The following is a 9,284-nucleotide window of genomic DNA, read 5'->3' as shown; positions in this document are numbered from 1 at the left end:
GGTTTTGCCTTAACTGTGTTATCTTCATTAACCTTTTCAACTACCGGTTCTTTTTCCTTATCTTGTTCAGGTTGTGGTTCTTGTGGAGTAGGAATAGCTTCATCAGAAATTACAGGTATTTCAGGTGGTTTAAGTGTAATACCACTTCTTGTGGTAATGGCTTTAGCTGTTTCATTCCGAGGGTTAGCATTTGTATCACTAAGTAAACTTTCTGGTTTTCTTTCACCTATTAACCTTGCTAGGTTACTTACTTCTTGTTCCAGATTTTGAATAGAAGCTTGTTGATTTCTAAATGCTTGAGCATTTTGTTCATTGGTTTGTTTCTGAGATGTGAAAAACTGTGTTTGAGATTCAACTAGCTTCATCATCATGTCTTCTAAATTTGGCTTTTTATCATCGGTTTGTGGTGGTTTGTTTTGAAAATTAGGTCTTTGCTGATTGTAAGTATTATTGGATACTTGTTGATTACTAGGACCTTGTTGGTTGTTGTATGGAACATTTCGATTATAATTCTGGTTTTGGTTGTAAATCGGTCTTGGCGGTTGATAATTATTCTGATAATTATTTCCAGGCCTTTGGTTTAGATATGAAACATTCTCTCTTTGTTCCATTGTTAGTTCAATACTGAGACAATCTTTTGTCAAATGTGGTCCTCCACACTGCTCACAACTAATTCGTATTGAGTGAATATCCTTAGTCATCTTTTCCATTCGTCTCTCGACAGCATCTATCTTTGCGGAAATAGAATCTAAGTCATGGTTAGAATCGGCTCTAGCTGCTTTAGATGATCTAACGATATCTTTTTCTTGGTGCCACTCATGTGAGTGGGAAGCAGTGTTATCAATAATTTTGTAAGCATCAGTTTCTGTTTTCTTCATAATAGAACCACCAGCTGCTATATCTATGTCTTTTCTTGTAGTGATGTCGCATCCTTGGTAGAATATTTGTACTATTTGACAAGTGTCTAAACCATGTTGAGGACATCCTCTCAATAACTTTCCAAATCTTGTCCATGCCTCATATAGAGTTTCATTTGGCTTTTGTGTGAACGTAACAATTTCTCCTTGAAGTCTTACGGCTTTAGATGCCGGAAAGAATTGTTTAAGAAATTTTTTAACTAAAACGTCCCATGTATCAATTGCCCCTTCAGGTAATGATTCTAACCAATCTTTGGCTTCTCCCTTTAAAGTCCAGGGAAATAACATGAGATATATCTGTTCATCTTCAACTTCTCTTATTTTAAACAGAGTGCAGATCCTATTAAAGGTACGAAGATGTTCATTTGGATCTTCCTTCGGTGCACCACTAAATTGGCATTGATTAGTCGCCATGTGTAGAATTTGTCCTTTGATTTCATAATATGGCGCATTAATGTCTGGATGAGTAATTGCGTGACCTTGGCCAGTGCGTTTAGCTCTCATTCGGTCTTCCATACTTAGAGGTTCCAGATTTTCCATGATTGAATTTGTTGAATCTGAATCACTAGAGGATTCTGATTTAATGGTTCGTTCCTCAACAATCTCTGTTTGAATGATTGGTGGTTCCGGAGGAAAGATTAGTGGTTCAGGATCTATGAATCGTCCCTAAATATTCTCCGAATTCTCAATTGTGAGGTCGGGTTCAAAAAATGGATTATTAGAAATTTGAATTGGAGTACTTGGTCGACTGGATGACGATTCTAAAGAAAAATCAACGGCGGTAATATTAGCTAGATGTCTTGATTGAGTTACAGGTGGTGAACGTACAAAAGGTGGTGAACGTTTTGCTCGGTGCATTCACTGAATATCCTATTAGTTTTTAAAAAGAAAGAAAAATTATATAAGTTAACCAATTAATAGACTTTTCTGATTTTGCCCACGTTTCGAATAGCCAAAAGATGCAGCAGAGGGGCAGGATTCGTTTGGTCTCAATATAATTGAGTACTGTTTGGCTCCAATAACCCGGTCCACGTACAAATCCAACTATTACTACGAACCAGAAAATTCTGATGTCTATTAATTTAACCGCTTAAAATAATTTTTCATTTGAAATTTAAAGAAATATTAGATAAGAAATAGAGAAAATTCTAAGTCCTAAAAACTAGAATGGCGAGAAATAAGAGAGAAAAAGAGCGCGTCGAAAAATGTCGAAAAATAAAAATAAGAAAGTAGCGCGTTGAAACTTAAAAAGGAACTAAAAACTAAGAATTTGCATCTAAAAATATTAAAGCTTAATAGAAAAACTATATCCCAAATGTCAATATCTTAAAAAGGAACTAAAAATTAAAAATGGCGTCGCAAAATTCTAAAGCACCTAAATCTTAGTCTAAAGAAAAAGTACTTACGGAATTTTACGGCAAAGTCTAAAAATCTAGAAGTAAAAATAACTATGGCAAAAACTATGTCTAAAAACTAAATATAAGCGAAAAATACAAAAATTACGCTAAAACAATTAAAAAGGGACAAAATATAAAAATATACTAAAAGTTGTAAAAAGTACAATTTTTATAAAAATATTATTTTTATATTATTTATTTAATAAAACTATTAATTTTATAAATTAATAAAACTAATTATAACTTAATAATACAAATTAAATAAATAACTAAATTAACTAATTAAATAATCTAAACCTAATTAGGGTTTAAATTAAATTATAATAATAATAATTACCCCGTAATGATTACAGAATTAGGGTTGTTTGTGTGGCCTGTCAGAAGACCTCCGCGAGTGCGGATAGTCCCAGTTCAAAACCTCCGCGAGTCGCGGAGGGTTCAATTTCAGCTCAAAAGGGGTCGATTTTTACAGGTTCAGTTTTTTTTTATTATGTTTTTCTGTTTAATCAAATATATATAAAATATAAATATAACTAAATATTTTTATAAAACAATAAAATACTTATTTTTAAACTCAAAAGTAAAAAATACTTTTTTTTCTTTTAAACTTTATATATTTTTTAACAAACTCTTTTTGTATTTTTATATTTTTATATTTAAAAAAAAACTTATATTTTTATACGAAGGACTTAATAAAAACTTTTATCTTTTTTTTTTAATATCATTAGCGTTGCGCTTTCGGCGTTTAAGTTCCCTGGCAGCGGCGCCAAAAATACTTGATGTTATGCGAGGTGTATATGAAATAGCTTTATTTTTACTAGGAAATACTATTAAATACGATACAATTTTACACAAGATATTTATTTATTTATAGAATGGATATACCTAAACCTTGCTACAACACTTATAGGCAGTGTACCTAATCGTACAGTAGTGTAGTTTTTAGTAAGTCCGGTTCGTTCCACAGGGAATCTTTTAAACAAAGCTTAACGCTATATTAGTTTTAATTTATAAAAATACAAATATATATATAAGTAATATTATTATTATAAAAAGGGGTTTTTACCGTTTAATGACCGGTTTGTCGATTTTTAAAACTTTAGTCGCAGTTAAAACCTAATGTAAAATATTAAATAAATAAAAGACTTAATTTAAAGCGTAAAGTAAATAACGATAATGAAATTGCGAATAATAAAGGTGCGATAAAATAAAATTACGATAATTAAAAAGTACGATAATTAAAAGTGCAATTAAATACAATGACAATAAATAAAAGTGCAATAATTAGAAGTGCAATTAAATATGAAAATAAAGAAATTATGCTTATTTAAACTTCCGTAATCATGATGTTTGACGTGTTGATTTTAGTTTATTCTCATGGATTAATTGTCCTTTGTCCTGGATTATTTAATATGTCCGTCTGGTTTTTGTCCATAACAGTCCATCAGTCATAAATATAAAGTGCGAGTGTCCTCGTCAAATTATCCTTATACCCGAAGTCAAATATTCCAACTAATTGGGGACTTAAACTGTAACAAGGTCTTAATACTTTGTTTAATAATTACACCAGGATATCGACTGCGTGTAACCCAAGGTTTTAATACTTTGTTATCAATTATGCCAAGTGTCCTTGTACATAATTTCACCCCTGTTTTAATAATTCCATAGACTATTAATCCATTCCCGTGTCCGGTTAAATGAACGATTATTCGTACATATAAATATCCCGCCCATCGTGTCCGATTGAGTGTATATGGTTATTTATAGGGACGTCCAATTGTAAATCTTTATATTACAATTAACAAACTATTATTTAGTTAAACAAGTATAAAGCCCATTAATAGCCCATTGTCTAATTTCCACAAGTGTCATTCTTTTGTCCAAACCCCAATTATGGTACAAAGCCCAGTTACCCAAATTTAAATATTTAGCCCAACATCATGATTACTTCGTTTTAAATAAGCATAATAATAACTTAACTACGAGACATTAAATTAAAAAGGTTGAACATAACTTACAATGATTAAAAATAGTGTAGCGTTACACGGACAGAATTTCGACTTACACCCTTACAATATTCGCTAACATACCCTTATTATTAGGATTTAAAATTAAAATTAAAATTAAAATATATATATATATAAAAATATATATATATATATATATATATATATATATATATATATATATATATATATATATATATATATATATATATATATATATATATTACGTATGATGAATGAGAAAAAGATGTGTAACTTTCGGCCGAATGCTCGGCCTTTTATAGGCCCACGTAATACTATTTGACCTCCGCGAGTGCGGAGGTTTTTGCCTTTATAAGCTCCGCGAGTGCGGAGCTGTGGATTCCAGCTCACACAAGCTTGGCTCCTAGCTTGCCGACGGTTTTATAATATAATATAATATATATATATATATATATATATATATATTAATTTTAAGAATTAATTATATATTATATTATATTCATGTGCATAGTTGACTTGTAATTTTTAGTCCGTTGCGTCGAGCGTTGAGAGTTGACTCGGGTCTCGGTTCCAGATTTTCGAACGTCCTTGCGTATAATTTAATATCTTGTACTTTGCGTTTCGCGTCTTGTACTCTTGTAATTTTGAGACGTTTCTCATCAATAATTGGAACCACTTTGATTGTATTTTGTACTTTTGAGCTTTTTGGTCGTTTGCGTCTTCAATTCGTCCAATCTGTCTTTTATCTTCACCTTTTATTATTTAAACGAATATCACTTGTAAATAGAACAATTGCAACTAAAAGCTTGTCTTTCTTGAGGGATAATGCTATGAAATATATGTTCGTTTTTAGCATTATCAGGGACTTGTAGGAATACGGGTCAGATTGAGATTTGTTAGTGCCTTAGAGTAGGTGACTAACTAGGACTTGTGTTTGTCCAATGCGGGATTATGAGGGGCCTTATTTCGTGAGTAAATTAGTGCCTTAGATAGCTAGTGCCTAATGTAAGTAGGCGAACTTGAACGTTGTTTCAGTGATAGTCACCTAGGTTGTAGGTTGACTTGTTGTTGTGGTGTACTTGTGTACGCTTATTACTATATTGTATATTGGTGTATATATACAGATATCTATTTAATGCGGTGTCCTAGGGATGAATCTATTGGAGAGATTCAAATGTTTGACGGTTTTAAGTGATCAAGTTCGCGGTATGGACTTTGGTCATTCGGGTACTAGGAGTTATCGCGTGTTATTTGGTGTGAATGTTGCGTCAGTCCGAGTAAAGTACTTTGCGTGACCATGTGGGAATGGTAAGGTACGCATTTGTAATAATGACCGATCACCATTATTACAAAAGTGTATCTTGACACTAATCATGACATGACAAGTATCGAACGGAGGAAACGTGGCATGGTTGGGGTAGAACGGGACGAGTTAGGAATCTTTTATTGGTTCCTAGTTTATAGTGGTCTCGGGTGATGTGCTTGTTATCACATCAGGTTCTTTGTGAGTCGGGAAGTGTACGATGGATTCGGTTAGTTAAGTGAGCGAGCCAACTCACGAGTTTGGTGCGTGTTTAGTCACCCTAAGTAGTGGGTGCACTGTTGAGATTGTTATTGGTTTTAGTTACCCATCGTAACTAGGATGACCGATTTATATTTGCGTGTGTGCGACGAGGACTTGAATTCCGTAATGGAATGCGACAAGTCTAATGATTATAGTTTGATTTACACTCGGTAGAGTGTGTGGTTAGAGAATCGTGTTAGGATTCTAGTTGTGAGTCGCCTTGGAATTGGCGAATCGAGGAGTCTGCGGGTCGTTAAACTCATGGGAGTGGGACCCGTATAACGATGATTTCGTTAGCGTGTTGTGGATTATAAGGTAACATTCCTAATGGAATATCCCTTGTAGTAGTGGTTTTATCGAGATGTAGAAGAGTGTAAGACTTGGTGTTCCCGAGCATCTCCTTAGTGTTAGATGAAGGACCTCATTGGGCCATATCGTTTGGCCTTGTAAAAATTGCGGGTAGCGTGTGATCGCTTAGAACTTTTGATAAGACAATAAACCGTAAGGTTGTCGGGTAGGTATGACTTCGGGTCATTATTATAAAGAGATGGGTGACATCGGGTGTATGGAACCTAAAGATCAATTTTCTGAAATTCGATTGATTGTGGTGGGAGTCTGCATGACACTGTGTCAGGTGCCCTTTTATACCTACTAGTGTAATGTTCAACTCCGGTAGTGGTGTGATCACATTGTGCTTAGGGTGCCTGTGAGATACCCTTGGAAGCATCGGAGATTATAATAGTGATCGACAGGTGATAGTAATTTGACGGTTGCAAAAATCGAAGTTTAAGAGCATTGTGATGAATACTTCTTATGAAGTGACGGGTGAGCGAATCTTGTTGCTCTTAAGTGATAGACGGGTAAAGATGACCGGTGATCCGGTGACGGACTTAATGGTCGGTTAGTCCGAAGGGTATGATGAAGTGTTGATATTGTGGTGGACACAATTAGGGTGTCGGAATTGGTCACTCTTCTCCATTAGAGTGAGCAATTGTCGATAAAGGTTCGTTGCGTGGAAGGGCGGGTGATCTCGACTGAGATGCATGACTGGTTAAGTGGAGTGGCATATGCCTAGTCGTAGAGGCGTATGTGACACTTTGATGGAGTTCGCTTTGCGAACGATGAAGGACTATTAATTGTATTTATGGTATGAGGATGCGATGTTATCTCGTGTACGTCACTTCAAGCGAATGTGTATGTCGGCTCTGAGAGCCCGAATTGAATTCGTGGTGATTTGGAGTGCATGACCAGTGACGAGAATGGTCATGTGTTTCGTGGAATGCTAATTCCTCAGGATGTTATTATCTTGGCGGTGAGAATGTGGAGCCAAATTCTAAGTGGGGGAGTTTTACTGCCGCCCGAGGAAGCTCCAGTGGTGTTATATATAGCAAAGTGTCGGAGTGTACCGTGTTAAGCCTCAATAGGTATTCGGAGTTCCTAACAAGGAAGAGTGACGGGTTGCTAATGTCGACTTGAGATCGTGCTTTACGATTGTGAGTTACAACTCTGGAATGTTATGAGTGAAGATTGTGATGATGGGATCGAAGGAAGTGTAAGGCTTCCTATGTAAGGTGGTCGTGTAGTACCAATGTGCGGTATGAGACCAAATGTGAAGTTTGAGATCCCGGAGTGAGAGAATGAAGTTGTCGTTGCGGGTGCTCTTGTAGTGAAAAATCTGGGTTTTCGTGACACCCGGACAGTATAATTGAATGAGAACGAGTTCGATATCGTGGCGAATATCGTATTTTCCCTATCGGGAAACGCAATCGTGGAGATTTTCAGTGGATTATTCCACTTTACGGATGATTGTGAAGAGGAAAGTGTCGATTCTGATTGTCTCACATCGAGACACGCGGATGTTGTTTGTTTGCGAGAGTGTTTTCCCTAGTGATGTGACATGTTGGTTGTATCGAAATGTCGAAGCCATCCTCAATGGACGGTCTAGGTAGGAGGATTCACCCGGCGTTGGTGAATATTTTGTGGGTCGTGTGGCGAATTGCGAATTGTTATGTTGATAATTCGCTGCTGACGGGATTCTAGTACACGAATAGTTTCCATGATAGTACTAGGAAGCCATAGTGTATGGATGTGTTGTAGGGTTTAAGGGAGAAACCTTGTGTCGAGTGTTGATGTTTCGTCTAACTCGTGGTGTATTATTGTTGTCCTGGATTAATCCAGTGACGGATGGTCGTGTGCGGATTGATTGGTGGGAAAGTGGTGCTCCTAAGTGATTATTTTGGGGTTACCAAAATTTTTTCGTTGAAGGAATGACCCAGTTGTGGAGCCAGAGGAAGTTGGTTCTCGGTCCAGAGAATGTTCATGAATGACCGGTTGAGTAGTATGTTTATGAACCGATGGAGCACGGAGTTTCAAGAAAGCATGAATCCTTCTCGATTGGGATTAATGCAAGAGATGGTTCACGACGTCGTGGATTTAGTAGATCGCGTTGGGTGATATAGTTATGGATATAGCTTGTTACGAGTTGTAGACGAGATTATTTGAAGGGATAATGGTGTTTCCCGTATTTTTCTAAGTGGGAATTCTGAACGTTGAGTGTATGAGATACCATTTGTTGCGGTAATGCGCGTTAGTGATTATTAGCGTGTGGTGAGATCTTAGAGTTCACGGAAGATGTTATGGATGCCGGGCTTGGTTGTGTTTCGTAGGATTGAAAGGCACGACGATGATGGTTGTCGGTGAAATGCTCTACTTTTAAGACGATTGTGAAGTGTATGGTACTAGTTTGGATACTCGGCGTAGGAGCAAACGGTTGCAGTTGTTTTGACTCGAGGGTTGATTACCCGATATTGTTGTTCAATGTTGAGTCAGTGCACGAAGCGAGAATTCGGGTACGTGATTACTACATGTGTGACTTCGCGTTGGAAGCGTAAATGTTCGAGGGAGAAGTGCTTAACTTCTAGTGTTGGTGCGGATCACGAGGACGTGATCCAATTTAAGTGGGGGAGAGTTGTAACACCCTGTTTTTCAGTTACGCGTTATATCGAACGTCATTCGAAATACGAGGCATGTAAGCGTATATTTGGATCCCAAATAAAGTTGGAGTTGAGGTTCTAAAACCTTACCATTGGATATTAAATCTCATTACGTTTCCAACGATATTTGATTCATCGAAAACGGAGTTACGGTTTGAAAGTAACGACCAAAACAAGTTCAGAAAACTGAGTCAGTTAATCTGGACGCCGTCCAAGCTTTTAGGACGCCGTCTAAAAGGCCTGACGGGCTGGCTGTGACATTTTGAAGCTTTTAAAAGAGGGTATTTGGGTCTTTTCACTTGGGGGTCGTTTGGGCCATCAAAACTGATCTAAACTCACCCTTATCCTCATTTTCACCCACAAACACTCCCAACCAAACACTAGAGAGAGAGAAAGAGAAGTTTCTAGAGAGAGGAAGCTTGGAT

At 36.5% G+C, this 9,284-nt stretch overlaps 1 non-coding gene across 1 annotated transcript; it reads left to right on the top strand.

Annotated features, from left to right (window-relative positions):
• Positions 1-966: 966 nt before the first annotated feature.
• On the top strand, positions 967-1,073 carry LOC139903346 (small nucleolar RNA R71). Its single transcript, XR_011778171.1, has one exon. It is a non-coding gene; the product is annotated as a small nucleolar RNA R71 (small nucleolar RNA).
• Positions 1,074-9,284: the final 8,211 nt, after the last annotated feature.

Source organism: Rutidosis leptorrhynchoides, chromosome 3 (genome assembly GCF_046630445.1).
Source record: "Rutidosis leptorrhynchoides isolate AG116_Rl617_1_P2 chromosome 3, CSIRO_AGI_Rlap_v1, whole genome shotgun sequence".
In the NCBI taxonomy this organism is placed as follows: Eukaryota; Viridiplantae; Streptophyta; class Magnoliopsida; order Asterales; family Asteraceae; genus Rutidosis; species Rutidosis leptorrhynchoides.
This window is presented reverse-complemented; position numbering and strand designations above follow the sequence as displayed.